Source organism: Eretmochelys imbricata, chromosome 11 (genome assembly GCF_965152235.1).
Source record: "Eretmochelys imbricata isolate rEreImb1 chromosome 11, rEreImb1.hap1, whole genome shotgun sequence".
In the NCBI taxonomy this organism is placed as follows: Eukaryota; Metazoa; Chordata; order Testudines; family Cheloniidae; genus Eretmochelys; species Eretmochelys imbricata.
This window is the reverse complement of record NC_135582.1, coordinates 26,099,562-26,116,962: the sequence shown is the minus strand read 5'-3', so window position 1 is coordinate 26,116,962 and position 17,401 is coordinate 26,099,562. Positions and strand designations below refer to the sequence as shown.

Genomic DNA, 17,401 nt, shown 5'->3' with positions numbered 1-17,401 from the left:
AAGAAATTATTTAGAAGAGAGTCCCAAACAAACAATATATGGTTTCAATGTTCATTTGATGCACCTCCTAGCCAAAGGCTTCAGTGTTCCAGAAATAAAGGCTAATGTTGTTGAAATTGCAAAATACTTCCCTAACAAACACTTTGCAGTAGCTGCTCTGAAAAAAGTGGAAGGAACCAAGCTAACGCTCTTACAAGACATGTGATGGAGCTCAGTAGTGGACTGTTTTGAGCACTATATCAAGAACTGGCCTAATCTGATGACAGTTTGTGAACAAAATCGTGAAAAAATAGATGGCACTGTCACAGCCAAAATTCTCAGCATTGGGCTTAATAGAAATGTTGAACACATGCTGAGTACCCTGAAGCCTATTTCGGTAGCCTTGAACAAAATGCAGGGAAATAGCTGTTTTATTGCTTGCGCAGTTGAAATTTGGAGTGAGATCTTAAAAAGAGAAATATGCAATGACAGAGTTAAATTACAAGCATTAAAAAAAAACAAATGGGACAAGCGCTATCTCCAGCTCATTTTCTTGGAAATATTCTGAATACTCGGTACCAAGGTCAAACCTTAACTATCGAAGAAGACGAGGTGACTATGACATGGACATCCAGCAATCATCCCTCCATAACGCCAATTATAATAAACTTCAGAGCTAAGGGTGAACCATTCAAGAAATATGTGTTTGCTGATGATGTTTTAAATAAAGTCACACCAGTGAACTGGTGGAAGTCTCTTAAGCACTTGGATTCAGAGGCTGTTGAAGTGATAATCTCACTTTTAACAGCAGTATTTTCTTCTTCCGGTGTAGAAAGAATATTTTCTTCCTTTGGACTAATTCATTCCAAATTGAGAAATCGTTTAGGCCCTGAAAAAACAGGAAAGCTTGTTTTTCTCTTCCAGATTATGAAGAAACAGGAAAACAAAGGTGAAGACGACTGAGTTAACTGCAGAAGCCAATATTTTAAGTTTCTCATGTTGACTGGCTGACACAGTCGATTTAATTTTTTTTTTAAATATTTCATTTAACTATTTTAGTTTAAAACAATTTTAACAAAAACAAAACTGATTTTAAAAATCTTGAATGTTTAAATTCAAAAAACCATCTGCTTGTTTTGTTAAAATATTATATGTTTGCTGTTGAAAGGAAAAAAAACAGAATACATAACGTTGTTTTAGTTAAAAAAAACAATTTAAATGTCTGTCTGGTGATGTTCTCCTCCTAATACAGCATGGCAAGAAAATCCTCCAAATATTAAAGACTAACCTATTGAATTGGAGATAGTTCACCTCCCAATGACTTCATAAATAACTGCTTCAATTACCTTTGGTAAATGAAATAACAAACCATCATTCATTTTCTGATATAGCTGTAAAACTAATCTGAAAAGTTTTCAAAATAAATCACTTAAAAATATATAGTGTGTACCTTCTAAAAATGAAACCTACATCTATCTCTGAGTTGTGAAGAATACGTATTAAGGTTTTAACAACCAACAAGAATGCACTTTTATGTAGAAATCCATGATTAAATCAAGTCTTTCTGCCTACTGATTTAAATCATGCTTTAAATCAATTTGATTTAAATCAAATCCACCCTGATATATACATAAACACACACACATATATTTTAAGAATTCAAAGCTATATAAAATTATGCTCCACTGAACACACAACTTTAAAAAAAATTGCAGTATGGCTATGGGAAACCAGGTATATTTAGATTTTGCCTCCATAAAACAGAGAACAGAAGCTTTAACATAAATGTGATGTTTATTCAGTGAATGCCCTAAATGGGAAGGATTAGAGTGTATGACAGTCTATTACTTTTAGACGTTATTTCCTTACTTTTTTAACTGCATTCTTTGAGAATGTAAAATGAGAGGAATGGATTTGAATCAAGGAATTAAAGGGTGATTTTTTTTTTTAAATTAACTGGGTATGTTCTGGGGAAGGAAGTAGGCAAGAAGGAGGGAAAAGTTTAGACAAAGGTTTCCTCAATTTCGATTATTTGGCTCCTGGGGCACCAGTTGCAGGCTGGGAGCACAAAATATGAAGAACCACTCCGATTTTTAATGTCCTCAGACAAAGCAACAAATTCTTCCCCAACCACAAACATTTTTGGTGGTTTCAGACATTTCAAAGGGTAAAAAGAAGTGCAACAGCAGCAGCCAATAACATTTAGTTTGTTTTACAGTCATCGAGTTGCTGGTGCTAGAGAAAGCGAAGATCCCTAAAAATATTAGGGAAATCTGTGGCAGTAATGGAAGGGTGAGGAAAGCTACAGTAAGTCCTCAAGCTACTGTCAGTCTACCACAAAAGCTACTCTTGTGCTGGGCTGAAAGTAGTAGATGTCTCCTTAAAAGCCCGCCAGAACTCTTATTTTCCTATCTGCTCTTGAGTCATGCCCTTGCCCCTGGTGCAGTGGCAGGAGCACTGAGCAGGCAGCCAATCAGGAAGCGACTTCAGCAGCTCTCATCCTCTGTTCTTCTTCTCTGCTCCTGAACTCAGGAGAACCATGAGGAGCACACACAGTTGCAGCCTCATACTAATGTATGTTAGACCCATGAAACAAAAAAAAGATGTTCTTTGTTGGCTTGTCTATGTTCTAGCATATCTATGAGGATTCTGGGAATGTGGGGATTCAAGCAATTAAGGGAAGTAGATTGAGGGAGAAAAAAAATCTGATTGCTTTTCCATGGGAAACTGACCTGATCTATTTCAAAGCAAGATAGCCTTACAGAACTTACAACCCAAGGGTTGACATAACATTAGATCTCTCTTGTAATACACTGATCTTAGAAACCAGGACCAAGTGGGTGCTATTGACAAAACTTTTGCTTCAACTTTCTTGGAGAAATTCCACAATTTTGGGGACAAAAAACTTTTAGTTGATTTCCCTTTGTTTCTCTATACTATGATGGAAGAACAGGATGTTTCCTGCATTATAGCAAGCTAAATCCCTTTTCTTCTTGTGAGAAGGTAGAAATATAGAGACAATTCTGTCTTATATCTCTCTTTTATTTATGACTCCTTGCTCACAAGCTAGAGTGATAGCCAAAGAAGACTGGAATCTAATGAAGGAGGGGGGTTTTGATACAATAAGTCTGGGATCAGGGAAGAGTTTGAGGGAGAGTTGCCATTTTACAACGGCTTGCATATCAGTAGTATCTAGGCCAACAGCAAATCACTTGAATTAAGATACACAAACCTGCCTCCCCCGTCCCCCGAAAAACACATTTTTCAGTGGAATGTGAGAAAGTATGGGCAGAAAAAGACATTGTTCTCAAACTTTAGCCCATTGGACCATCAGTGTTTCATGGAACTCAATGATGATTCTGAGAACCAAGAACTGGGGCTTTAGAAGAATAAATGATTCATCAGAGTATCATTCTTAAGATTTTGTCCTACAGAGTGAATCCTGACCAGGACAGAAAGAAATTCAATACAATGAAAGGGGCATGAGGGAATTTCTTTCAGTGCTGTGTCTCGAGGGTTTTCATCCACAGAAAACAACAAAACAACACGCCCCCAAAGTGTACTTCCCTCTAAAAGTGAGAGAAGTCCAGTTTGGGTATACTCCACCTCACTGATGTATTTACAAAAAGTCTTTATTTTGCAGTATTCTCTCAATGCAATCTGTTTCCACCTTAGATAATCTGTGATCAATTGCTGGACCCTGGAGGTAGAAGTGTGACATTAAAAAAAATCCTTTTCTGCCCATTTAAAGAGGAGCGTGGATAAGACTAAATAGTAGACATTTCAGCTAACCGAATCAATCTCGACATCCTCACTTACAGTAAGTGAGATACCAGTATGAAAATCCCACCAAAACACTCCTCTGGGTTTCCCAATATATATCCTGCCTTCTACCTTTCTATCTCAGACTGTAAGCCCTTGCTAGGGAAATGTGATCTAGATGAAATTATTGTAAGGTGGATGCCCAAGAGTAGTTATCAATGATTCTCAGTCAAACTGGGAGGGTGCATTTAGTGGGGTCCCACAGTGCCAGCGCTGGGTCAGGTACTATTCAATATTTGCATTAATGATTTGGATAACGGAGTGGAGAGTATGCTTATAAAGTTTGTTGATACCAACTGGGAAGGGTTGTAAGCACTCTGGAGGACAGGAATAGAATTCAAAATGATTTTGACATATTGGAGAATAGGTCTGATATTAACAAGATGAAATTCAATAAAGACATGTGCAAAGTACTTTACTCAGGAAGGAAAACTCAAATGCACAGCTACAAAATTGGGAATAACTGTCTAGGTGTCCCTGATGGGACTTAGGCAGATAACATTCTAGGTACATTTGTGGGGATAATGAACTTCCTCAAGATTGCACACGCCATTCACACTTCCAAAAAGAGCCCCACTGTGGTTCCAGACATAAAACTAAAGACAAGTTGAGAACAGAAACGTGCACAGCATGAAAATCTCCCAACAAGAGAATTCAAACTCAGGGTCCTGGGGCTGAAGGGGCAGTTCTTATTCCCACAAGCCATTCGTTTTCAAACAGGGCAGTGGCCCTTTGGGGAGGGCTGGTGATGAGTTTATCAGCAGGGTGTGAGGTGGGGAGCAAGGTGGGGCACAGAGCTGTTGTATGCCCAGCAAAGCCAGATGAGAGAGCACACAGAGTCTCTTCAGTGGTCAGGGGTGGGGAGAGAACAGCCCCATACTGCCCAGTCCAGCCGTGGCTGCAGCCCTGTATATTTTAAACCCACTGGGGCTTTCAGGAACAAGAGACTCTTGGCAGGAGGGCAGGAAGGTGAGGAACCCCTGTCCGCTCCACTCCACGCCACCAAGGCCTCCCCTGAGGATGAAGCCAGCTGGGTCTTGCTGCCGTCTGGATGTGAAGCACCTGTTCCCTTCAGTGAGCCACTTTCTGTCCCAGACAAATGGGGGTTGGGGACAGGAAGGGGCACTGTTACATGATTCCCATGGAAAAGGGGGGCACAGCAAAATAAAGTTAGGGAACTTCTGCCCTAAGCCACCAAATGAGTAATTATTCCATGTGCTTCACTCACAAAGGAGGTCCTGAGGGAAACAAAGCTTGCAGAGGTGCCCAAGGTTTCATAGTGCAATATAACTTTTGAAATATTTCTAAACTGGACCTTAGTATCATTGAATAGATGATCCCGGGGCAGTCTAATGATATGACTTTGAGGGTCAAAGCAACAGTTTTTCCCTTGAGACTGTGCAAAAATACGATATTGCTCCAACCCCTCAGACAGAGACAAACACCTACAAGAGCTCTATCAAGCATTCTTACAACTACAATACCCACCTGTGGAAGTGAAGAAACAGATTGATAGAGCCAGAAGAGTTCCCAGAAGTCTCCTACTACAGGACAGGCCTAACAAAGAAAATAACAGAACACCACTAGCCGTCACCTTCAGCCCCCAACTAAAACCCCTCCAACGCATTATTAAGGATCTACAACCTATCCTGAAGGATGACCCAACACTCTCACAAATCCTGGGAGACAGGCCAGTCCTTGCTTACAGACAGCCCCCCAACCTGAAGCAAATACTCACCAGCATCCACATACCACACAACAGAACCACTAACCCAGGAACCTATCCTTGCAATAAAGCCCGTTGCCAACTGTGCCCACATATCTATTCAGGGGACACCATCACAGGGCCTAATCACATCAGCCCGTTCACCTGCACATCCACCAATGCGATATATGCCATCATGTGCCAGCAATGCCACTCTGCCATGTACATTGGTCAAACTGGACAGTCTCTACGTAAAAGAATAAATAGACACAAATCACATGTCAAGAATTATAACATTCATAAAACAGTCGGAGAACACTTCAATCTCTCTGGTCACGCGATTACAGACATGAAAGTTGTGATATTACAACAAAAAAACTTCAAATCCAGACTCCAGCGAGAGACTGTTGAATTGGAATTCATTTGCAAATTGGATACAATTAATTTAGGCTTGAATAGAGACTGGGAGTGGCTAAGTCATTATGCAAGGTAACCTATTTCCCCTTGTTTTTTCCTACCCCCCTCTCCCTCCCCAGACGTTCTTGTTAAACCCTGGATTTGTGCTGGAAATGGCCCACCTTGATTATCATACACATTGTAAGGAGAGTGATCACTTTAGACAAGCTATTAGCAGCAGGAGAGTGGGGTGGGAGGAGGTATTTTTTCATGCTTTCTGTGTATATAAAAAGATCTTCTACACTTTCCACAGTATGCATCCGATGAAGTGAGCTGTAGCTCACGAAAGCTTATGCACAAATAAATTGGTTAGTCTCTAAGGTGCCACAAGTACTCCTTTTCTTTTTGCGAATACAGACTAACACGGCTGTTACTCTGAAACCTAAAAATTTTAGGAGCAACATACTTTGGGCAGATGTAGGAAAAGGGGTTGTTCTTCAGATACCCTTTGCCCAAATGACCCCAAAACTGCAAAGCACACCCCAAGACCTGCTGTGGTAAACTAACATTCAAGATAATCTCCAATGCATGTGGATTTTAGAGCTCTTGTGCAGAAAGCTCTGATCATCCTTAACTATGGAAATCACTACTGCTCCTCTATAATGCTGTGTGAACTTGGGGCAAAACTTCCGAAAGGAGCCTATGTGAAGCCCCAGAAGAAAGCAAGCCAAAGTGGTAAATCTGCATAACAGACATTTCCAGAAACTCGCTGAGAGCACGACTTGAATTGATTGTCCTTGGTAGCTTTGGGGAATACAACCCTAAGACTTGTATTCACTACAAAGGTTAGCTCAAGTTACTTACACTCTAAGGTACACCTGTAGTTTGACCAGTAATTGTGATTTTTCAAGTCAAAGAGACATACCTGCGTTAGCTCTGACTGCGTTAGTGTACAAAACATAGCAGCATAGCCCTGGCAGCATGAACAGTGCGTGTGGGTGTGGTGGTGATGGTGTTAGCTGCACAGATACGTTCCAGAATCTCGGATGGGATGGTACTCTAGGCGGCTACCATCCCCTTCCACTGGCTACACAGCTAGCTTGGATATGTCTCCTACAACTGGGAATTATACCTCCCGCTCATAATGTAGATGTGCCCCTAGTTACTACACTCAACCTAGCATGAGTGAGAGTAGTCCCACTGCCAAACAACAGAAGCCACTTTTAGTGACTGGATAAGCAGAGTGATTAGATTAACAGATGATAAATTGAACTAATTTAAGATATAGCCAGTAGCTACATTTCCACACATAGAGCATCAGCAGCACTCCTGCTTCAACCCATACCCCTTGACAAGCCAGTGAGCTCAAATTTAAAGCATCACTTACTTTGAGCTAGAGATGTTTGTGTGTGGACGGTACCCAGGTTAGGGCAACACTCAAGTCAGTACTGCTCCAAGTGATTGTGACATGAGCCGAGCTCACATATTTCACAGCCACAGAACAACACACCAGGCTCAAGGTGCCCCAGCCTCAGTGCATGCACAAATCACTTTCTCTAGTTCACATTACAGAAGCACGCAAATTTCCAGCGCTAGACAGACCATCTAATAATTTATTATATATTGCTTCCCTGACTTGGAACTGGGTGCTGGACACTAGCCAAGATCATACCCAATTGGGTAGTCTCAGTTTGGTGCAGATCAGTGCCATAGTTTGAGCCATCGGCATGAACAAAAGAAAAACAAATAAATAAAATTTTACGGACTGGAGCTTTGTTTCCTACCATTTTATCTCAGGAATCCCCTGACCAAAAGACCCTAAATATGTCTCATTAACCCTGTGCTGGGCCCTGACGAGGCACAGCAATTTTCAAGACAATATGAGTACGCACATGGATTTTAGAGCACTTTGCAAAAGTGTGTATTAAACAGGAAGCCCTGCATGACCCTCACTGTGAAGTTGCTATTGCTCCTCCATCATCACTAGTTCATCTCTAAAAACAAAAAACTAGTATATTTTTCATCAAATATCTATTTCAAAGTATTAATCTGCTTCCCTCAAACTTGTGTCACACTGCAGCTCAAGAACTGAAGAACCAAGAAGATATCTAAAGCAAATGCAGTTTCATAATGGTATAATACCGTAATATCTATTTATTTGCCAACAGGACAAACAGCGTTCCATTCATGTCTTTTCCATAGTTAACTACTGTTTGTTCAAGATAATCTGTTCCAGGACTCCCAAATGTTGACATAGGAACCTCGATAAACATACTGTATAACTTCCTTTTCTCCTTGAAAATATTTAATAACCTGGTACTTTCTTGTTTGCCCTACTTGTAGTCTTTGGTTTTCTTCCTTCTCCTTATATCAAAATCTGCTGAAATAAAATTAAATATAGTGTCAGTTCAACACAAGAACTATAAAGCTATTTCTGACAGCTACTTTTCTCAAAAATGTAATCTAAAGGATATAAAAACACTTTGACCTTGAAAGGATGGATTGAATAGCCTTAGGAATTCTACGGCTCTGTTCATAAAACGTTCTTTGGACCCTCTGCCCACGAGTCTTTACAGCTTACACAGAAATGTGGAGTTGTGTTGTCTAAGGCCTGGTGTCCTCTAGGAAATTAGGTCAGTATCATTCTGCCAATCAGGGGTGTGAAAAATACACACTCCTGAGCGAGGCAGTTAAACCGACCTGAGCCCCAGTGTAGAGTGCCAGGTCGATGGGAGAATTCTCCGATCGACCTACTTACCACTTCTCAGGGAGGTGGGTTTCCCATGCTCATGGGAGCACCCCTGCCATTGGCAGAGACAGGTGTATTCACTGAAGCACTACAGCAGCGTAGCTGCAGTGGTGCTGCTGTAGTGGTTTATGTGTAGATAAGCCCTAATTCACAGTCCCTTTTTTGCTTTGCACGTAGGAAGACAGATGAGTGCTAAAGTGCAATGTAACGGGGATGCAATTCCGAAAAGGCAAAGAAACACTAATAATGAATTAAATACCTACTCAAAAATGTGCGTACACATGAGCTATTGAAGTTCTGGGGGAGCAGTAACTTGTGTACCAATATGCATACAGATTCTATCCACTGCGTATTCTAATGTTCAGTTAAAAAAACATATATTCAGTATCTAAAGTGGCAACCCAATAATCACAACATAGGTATGTATTATAATGTTCACCACTATTGAATATGATAGATAAGAGTACATAAAACTGCTATATAGGGGGCTGATACTCACTCTCATTTACAATAAGGTCCTTTTACGCTGTATTTAGTGTGAATGAGGTGCAGTATACCTTCTTAAATAAGCACACCTAAGCCATGCAAAACTTGAACACTTTTGTTTAAGAATTAGAATGAGAAATATAAGCTACAGAAAATCAGTATATTTTTCACTTGTATTTAAACATAAATTTTAACAAAAATCAAATTGGATCATCTACAATTTCCCTTCTGTGTTACAGTTTTGACAACAGTATGTGAAGAGAATAAGAAGTTATTATTCTGTGACATAAGAGTTCACATATATTATAGTTGCTAACCATACCATTGGTACTTCAGGCTAAAAGAGGCATTTTCCCCTTTGGTGTATTTTATATTTATACATGAATCTGCAGTCATCAAAGTCCCCATCTACATGATGCTACAGAAAATGCAAGAGAAAGTAAAATCTGAATTTTCTCCTTTAATACCTTGATAAAAGTATCTATGAACATTCAAGGCAGAGCCATGGGGAAAACACAAAGGTATAACTATTTTTTGACACAAATGAGCTCATTGCTATTTTTAAAATAAAATTATTTAAATTGATTAAATAGATTTACCCCATATCCAGTTTTGCATACTTCTAGCAAAACTGAACCAGATTGTTAGTTTACTAGTATGAATGATACTCTTGGAACTTAGACAAAAAACAGGCATTGAAGAGTTTTGTAAAACATTTTTTAAAAAGTATTAAATATAGAATGTAGATATGCAAAAGATCTATTACAAAATCATTAAGCCTATTTCTTTAACAAAGCAAAAATGTTCCTGAGTAAAAACATTCCCAAAAATTCTTTCAGAACACAAGTTTGAATAGCTCCAGAAATGGGAATTCATCACTGTTCTATAAATCAAATTTATATTATTGTTAAAAACTTTTTCTTGATGTTAATTCTAAATTATCACTCAATTTTATTCCATAAGCTCCAATTATTCTTTTCTGAACCATACTAAAAATCATCCCACTCCATTAGGTTCACTCCCGTAAAGCCAATGAAAAATATCACTTATTTTATTATTTTGTGTTAAGGTAATGCCAAGGCTCCAGTCAGCACTGAAACAAATCCCTAGGAAGCCAGTCTCCACAGGTGTTTATAAATTAATTTAGTTAGCCATCAATTGCAAGGCATGCAGAAAACAGTTATAATGCAAATTGTTTGTCAATTACTCAAGTTACACATATTATTTCCTTTAGTTTTTTCCCCATATGTCAGTACATCCAAGCTTTATATTTGTATTTAATTCCCTCTACAGTTTTTCTTATTATTTGAATATTGCAAAAACCTTTTAGTCTTTTCTGTGCTTTTACCCTATACTATACAGATTTCATGGTAGGAGACCAGTGTTTCTCAAATTGGGGTCCTGACCCAAAAGGGGGCAGTGGGGTGGAGTGGGTGGGTCGCAAGACTTTTTTGGCGCTGCCTTCAGAGCTGGGTGGCAGCTGTTGGCCAGGCACCCGGCTCTGAAGGCAGTACCCCAGCAGCAGCAGCAGCGCAGTAGTAAGGGTGGCAATACCATACCAGGCCATCCTTACTTCTGCACTGCTAGTGGCAGGGGCTTTGCCTTCAGAGCTGGGCTCCCAGTCAGCAGGTGCTGCTCTCTGGCCTTCCAGCTCTGAAGGAAGCGCCGCCACCAGCAACAGTTCAGTAGTAAGGGTAGCAATACCGCAACCCCCCTACAATAACCTTGCAAACCCTCCCCTCAACTCCTTTTTGGGTCAATTACTATTGACAACTACAATGACAACACCAGGAAATTTCAGATTTAAATATATGAAATCATGAAATTTACAATTATTAAAATCTTATGACCGTGAAATTGACCAAAATGGACCGTGAATTTGGTAGGGCCCTATACATGAGCCAATCCTGCAAACAGGTCCATTGTGGATCCCTCAATCCCAATTGCAGTCCAATTGATTTAATTTGAAATCTCTCTGGGAATAAGGGTCTAGGCTTGTCGACACTTAAAACGCTACAGCAGCACAACTGCACCGCTGTAGCACTTCAGTGAACATACTACCTATGCTGACGAGAAAGCCTCTTCTGTTGGCATAGAGAATCCACCTCCCCAAGAGGTGGTAGTTAGGTGAACAGGAGAATTCCCCTGTTGACTTAGGGCTGTCTACACTAAGGGCCATGTTGATTTAACTGCATCACTCAATAATATGTTTTTTTCACACCCCTGAGTGATGTAATTATGCCAACCTAATTTCCTAATGTAGACCAACCCTCTATCTTTGCAGATCCTTTTATAGGATCAAGGCCACATGCAGCATCAAACCTGACAAATATTTAACAGACTTATAAAATAAAGAAAAGGAGGACTTGTGGCATTTAAGAGACTAACAAATTTATTTGAGCATAAGCTTTCATGAGCGACAGCTCACTTCATCAGATACATTCAGTGGAAAATACAGTAGGGAGATTTATATACATAGAGAACATGAAACAATGGGTGTTACCATACACACTGTAACCAGAGTTATCACTTACGGTGAGCTATTATCAGTAGGAGACCGGGGGTGGGGGGGACCTTTTGTAGTGATAATCAAGGTGGGCCATTTCCAGCAGTTGACAAGAATGTCTGAGGAACAGTGGGGCGCGATAAACATGGGAAAATAGTTTTACTTTGTGTAATGACCCATCCACTTCCAGTCTCTATTCAAGCCTAAGTTAATTGTATCCAGTTTGCAAATTAATTCCAATTCAGCAGTCGCTCGTTGGAGTCTGTTTTTGAAGTTTTTTTGTTGAAGTATTGCCACCTTTAGGTCTGTAATCGAGTGACCAGAGATACTGAAGTGTTCTCCAACTGGTTTTTGAATGTTTTAATGATTGACGTCTGATTTGTGTCCATTTATTCTTTTACGTAGAGACTGTCCAGTTTGACCAATGTACATGGCAGAGGCCTAATCACATCAGCCACACTATCAGAGGCTCATTCACCTGCACATCTACCAATGTGATATGTGCCATCATGTGCCAGCAATGTCCCTCTGCCATGTACATTGGTCAAACTGGACAGTCTCTATGTAAAAGAATAAATGGACACAAATCAGACGTCAAGAATTATAACATTCAAAAGCCAGTTGGAGAACACTTCAGTCTCTCTGGTCACTCGATTACAGACCTAAAAGTGGCAATACTTCAACCAAAAAACTTCAAAAACAGACTCCAAAGAGACTGCTGAATTGGAATTAATTTGCAAACTGGATACATTGAATTTAGGCTTGAATAGAGACTGGGAATGGATGGTCATTATACAAAGTAAAACTATTTCCCCATGTTTACCCCCACACTGTTCCTCAGACATTCTTGTCAACTGCTGGAAATGGCCCACCTTGATTATCACTGGAGTAATAGTAATAGGATGAAATTTAATAGTGAGAAGTGTAAGGTCGTGCATTTAGGGATTAATAACAAGAATTTTAGTTCTAAGCTAGGGATGCATCAATTAGAGTAATGGAGGAGGAAAAGGACCTTGGAGTATTGGTTAATCATAGGATGACTATGAGCTGCCAATGTGATATGGCCGTGAAAAAAGCTAATGCGGTCTTGGGATGCATCAGGAGAGGTATTTCCAGTACGGATAAGGAGGTTTTAGTACCGTTATACAAGGCACTGGTGAGACCTCACCTGGAATACTGTGTGCAGTTCTGGTCTCCCATGTTTAAGAAGGATGAATTCAAACTGGAACAGGTACAGAGACGGGCTACTAGGATGATCCGAGGAATGGAAAACTTGTCTTATGAAAGGAGACTCAAGGAGCTTGGCTTGTTTAGCCTAACTAAAAGAAGGTTGAGGAGAGATATGATTGCTCTCTATAAATATATCAGAGGGATAAATACTGGAGAGGGAGAGGAATTATTTAAGCTTAGTACCAATGCGGACACAAGAACAAATGGATATAAACTGGCCACCAGGAAATTTAGACTAGAAATTAGACTAAGGTTTCCAACCATCAGAGGAGTGAAGTTTTGGAATAGCCTTCCAAGGGAAGCAGTGAGGGCAAAAGATCTATCTGGCTTTAAGATTAAACTTGATAAATTTATGGAGGAGATGGTATGATGGGATAACATGGTTTTGGTAATTAAATATTCATGGTAAATAGGCCCAATGGCCTGTGATGGGATATTAGATGGGGTGGGATCCGAGTTTCCCAGGAAAGAATTTTCTGTAGCATCTGGCTGACGAATCTTGCCCATATGCTCAGGGTTTAGCTGATCGCCATATTTGGGGTCAGGAAGGAATTTTCCTCCAGGGCAGATTGGAAGAGGACCTGGGGGCTTTTCGCCTTCCTCTGTAGCATGGGGCACGGGTCACTTGCTGGAGGATTCTCTGCTCCTTGAAGTCTTTAAACTACGATTTGAGAACTTCAATAGGACAGATATGGGTGTGAGGTTTTTTGCAGGAGTGGTGGGTGAAATTCTGTGGTCTGCGTTGTGCAGGAGGTCAGACTAAATGATCATAATGGTCCCTTCTGACCTAAATATCTATGAATCTATGAATCACTACAAAAGGTCCCCCCCACCCCCGGTCTCCTACTGATAATAGCTCACCGTAAATGATTACTCTGGTTACAGTGTGTATGGTAACACCCATTGTTTCATGTTCTCTATGTATATAAATCTCCCCACTGTATTTTCCACTGAATGCATCTGATGAAGTGAGCTGTAGCTCACAAAAGCTTATGCTCAAATAAATTTGTTAGTCTCTAAGGTGCCACAAGTCCTCCTTTTCTTTTTGCGAATACAGACGAACACGGCTGCTACTCTGAAACCTGTCATTATGCAAGGCACTGAATTTAGCCGTATGGAGTGGAAATCTATCAACTTAATGAAAAACTCGTACAGATACAGACAGACATCATCTTCCTTTCCAAATGCATTGTACCAAAAGGACATTGTACCAAAAGGACTGAAGGTAAAAAATCCATTACAATCTACATACCATACAGACTATGCTGACAGCTTGTGCCACACACTCTCAAAGAAACTGCGGAACCACCTGATCAACATCCTCTACAGCAAACAGGGAAAGATTAAGAATGAGCTCTCAAAACTGGATACTCTCATAAAAAAACAACCTTCCACACAAACTTCCTCGTGGCTGGACTTTATAAAAACTAGACAAGCCATTTACAACACACACTTTGCTTCTCTACAAAAGAAAAAGGACACTAAACTATCTAAACTACTACATGCCACAAGGGGCCACAACAGTGGTTCCCTTAACCCATCCAGCAATATTGTTAATCTATCCAACTATATTCTTAGCCCAGCAGAAGAATCTGTCCTGTCTCGGGGCCTCACCTTCTGCCCCTCCACCCCCATGAACATGATACAGTTCTGTGGTGACCTAGAATCCTATTTTTGACGTCTCCGACTCAAGGAATATTTCCAACACATGTCTGAACAACATAGTAACCCACAGAGACCTTCCTACCAAGACTACAAAAAGAAAGATTCTGGGTGGAGTCCTTCTGAAGGTCGAAACAACAGACTGGACTTCTACATAGAGTGCTTCCGCCAACGTGCATGGGCTGAAATTGTGGAAAAGCAGCAACGCTTACCCCTTAACCTCAGCCGTGCAGAACACAATGCCATCCACAGCCTCAGAAATAACTCTGACATCATAATCAGAAAGGCTGACAAAGGAGGTGCTGTCGTCACCATGAATAGGTTGGAATACGAACAAGAGGCTGCTAGGCAGCTCTCCAACACCACTTTCTACAAGCCATTACCCTCTGATCCCACTGAGGGTTACCAAAAGAAACCACAGCACTTGCTCCAGAAACTCCCTGAAAAAGCACAAGAACAAATCCACACAGACACACCCCTGGAACCCCGACCTTGGGTATTCTATCTGCTACCAAAGATCCATAAACCAGGAAATCCGGGACACCCCATCATCTCAGGCATTGGCACCCTGACAGAAGGATTGTCTGGCTATGTAGACTCCCTCCTCAGGCCCTATGCTACCAGCACTCCCAGCTATCTTTGAGACACCACTGACTTCCTGAGGAAACTACAATCCATCGGTGATCTTCCTGAAAACACCATCCTGGCCACTATGGATGTAGAAGCCCTCTACACCAACATTCCACACAAAGATAGACTACAAGCCATCAGGAACACTATCCCTGATAATGTCACGGCTAACCTGGTGGCTGAACTTTGTGACTTTGTCCTCACCCATAACTATTTCACATTTGGGGACAATGTATACCTTCAAGTCAGCAGCACTGCTATGGGTACCCGCATGGCCCCACAGTATGCCAACATTTTTATGGCTGACTTAGAACAACGCTTCCTCACCTCTCGTCCCCTAATGCCCCAACTCTACTTGCGCTATATTGATGACATCTTCATCATCTGGACACATGGAAAAGAAGCCCTTGAGGAATTCCACCATGATTTCAACAATTTCCATCCCACCATCAACCTCAGTCTGGACCAGTATACACAAGAGATCCACTTCCTGGACACTACGGTGCCAATAAACGATGGTCACATAAACACCACCCTATACCAGAAACCTACTGACCGCTGTGCCTACCTACATACCTCTAGCTTTCATCCAGACCACACCACACGATCCATTGTCTACAGCCAAGCTCTACAATACAACCGCATTTGCTCTAACCCTTCAGACAGACACAAACACCTACAAGATCTCTATCAAGCATTCTTACAACTATAATACCCACCTGCTGAAGTGAAGAAACAGATTGACAGAGCCAGAAGAGTACCCAGAAGTCACCTACTACAGGACAGGCCCAACAAAGAAAATAACAGAACACCACTAGCCATCACCTTCAGCCCCCAACTAAAACCTCTCCAACGCATCATCAAGGATCTACAACCCATCCTGAAGGACGACCCATCACTCTCACAGATCTTGGGAGACAGGCCAGTCCTTGCTTACAGACAGCCCTCCAACCTGAAGCAAATACTTACCAGCAACCACACACCACACAACAGAACCACTAACCCAGGAACCCATCCTTGCAACAAAGCCCATTGCCAACTGTGCCCACATATCTATTCAGGGGACACCACCATAGGGCCTAATTACATCAGCCACACTATCAGAGACTCGTTCACCTGCACATCTACCAATGTGATATATGCCATCATGTGCCAGCAATGCCCCTCTGCCATGTACATTGGTCAAACTGGACAGTCTCTACGTAAAAGAATAAATGGACACAAATCAGATGTCAAGAATTAAAACATTCAAAAACCAGTTGGAGAACACTTCAATCTCTCTGGTCACTTGATTACAGACCTAAAAGTGGCAATACTGCAACAAAAAAACTTCAGAAACAGACTCCAAGGAGAGACTGCTGAATTGGAATTAATTTGCAAACTGGATACAATTAACTTAGGCTTGAATAGAGACTGGGAGTGGATGGGTCATTACACAAAGTAAAATTATTTCCCCATGTTTACACCCCCGCCCCCCTCACTGTTCCATTCTTGTCAACTGCTGGAAATGGCCCACCTTGATTATCACTACAAAAGGCCCCCCCCCCCGTTGGTAATAGCTCACCTTAAGTGATCACTCTGGTTACAGTGTGTGTGGTAACACCCATTGCTTCATGTTCTCTATGTATATAAATCTCCCCACTGTATTTTCCACTGCATGCATCCGATGAAGTGAGCTGTAGCTCACCAAAGCTTATGCTCAAATAAATTGGTTAGTCTTTAAGGTGCCACAAGTACTCCTTTTCTTTTTGCGAATACAGACGAACACGGCTACTACTCTGAAACTTATAAAATAAAGGGTACTGTAAATTTTGCTTTACAATAAAGAAAGTCAACTTAGGTGCAATGACATAGCCACGTTTTATTAGAAGAAAATAAATTCCTGTTTTTTTATTAGCTATATATTTCAAAGTTCATTTAGTATGAAATTTCTTTGGAAATTATTGTTTGGAAATTAATCAATTTAAAAATATTGCACTCTGTACTCACAGAATCACATTCCCTCTGTGCATTCCTGTACATATGAACCTAGAAGCTCGAAGAGTTCTCTCCTGGTGATAAAGTACACTTTGTAGCTTACAACAGTGTGAGTATAACAGCAGAGTCGCGCTGTCATAAGGTGCGCAGTGTAGACATAGTCAAGTGATTTAATTATCTAGCAGAATCCTTTTGCTAAACTGTGAAGCCAGTAAATACTATCATATTTGGGAACTCTTGTGCATTTCTGAACTATTAG

The 17,401-nt window shown here is 40.8% G+C and overlaps 1 protein-coding gene across 6 annotated transcripts in view; it reads right to left on the bottom strand.

The window, feature by feature from the left end:
- The window catches only part of MBD5 (methyl-CpG binding domain protein 5), a 254,423-nt gene that overhangs the window by 225,291 nt on the left and 11,731 nt on the right, over positions 1 to 17,401 (bottom strand). The window contains exons 2-3 of one of the 6 annotated variants that reach the window (XM_077829817.1): positions 5,672 to 5,753; positions 5,290 to 5,358 (exon numbers count right to left, since the gene is read on the bottom strand). The exons of the other annotated variants lie outside the window; for them this stretch is intronic. The gene's annotated coding sequence lies outside the window, so the exon portion shown is untranslated. The remainder of the gene's footprint in view (positions 1 to 5,289; positions 5,359 to 5,671; positions 5,754 to 17,401) is intronic. 6 annotated transcript variants of the gene reach the window in all.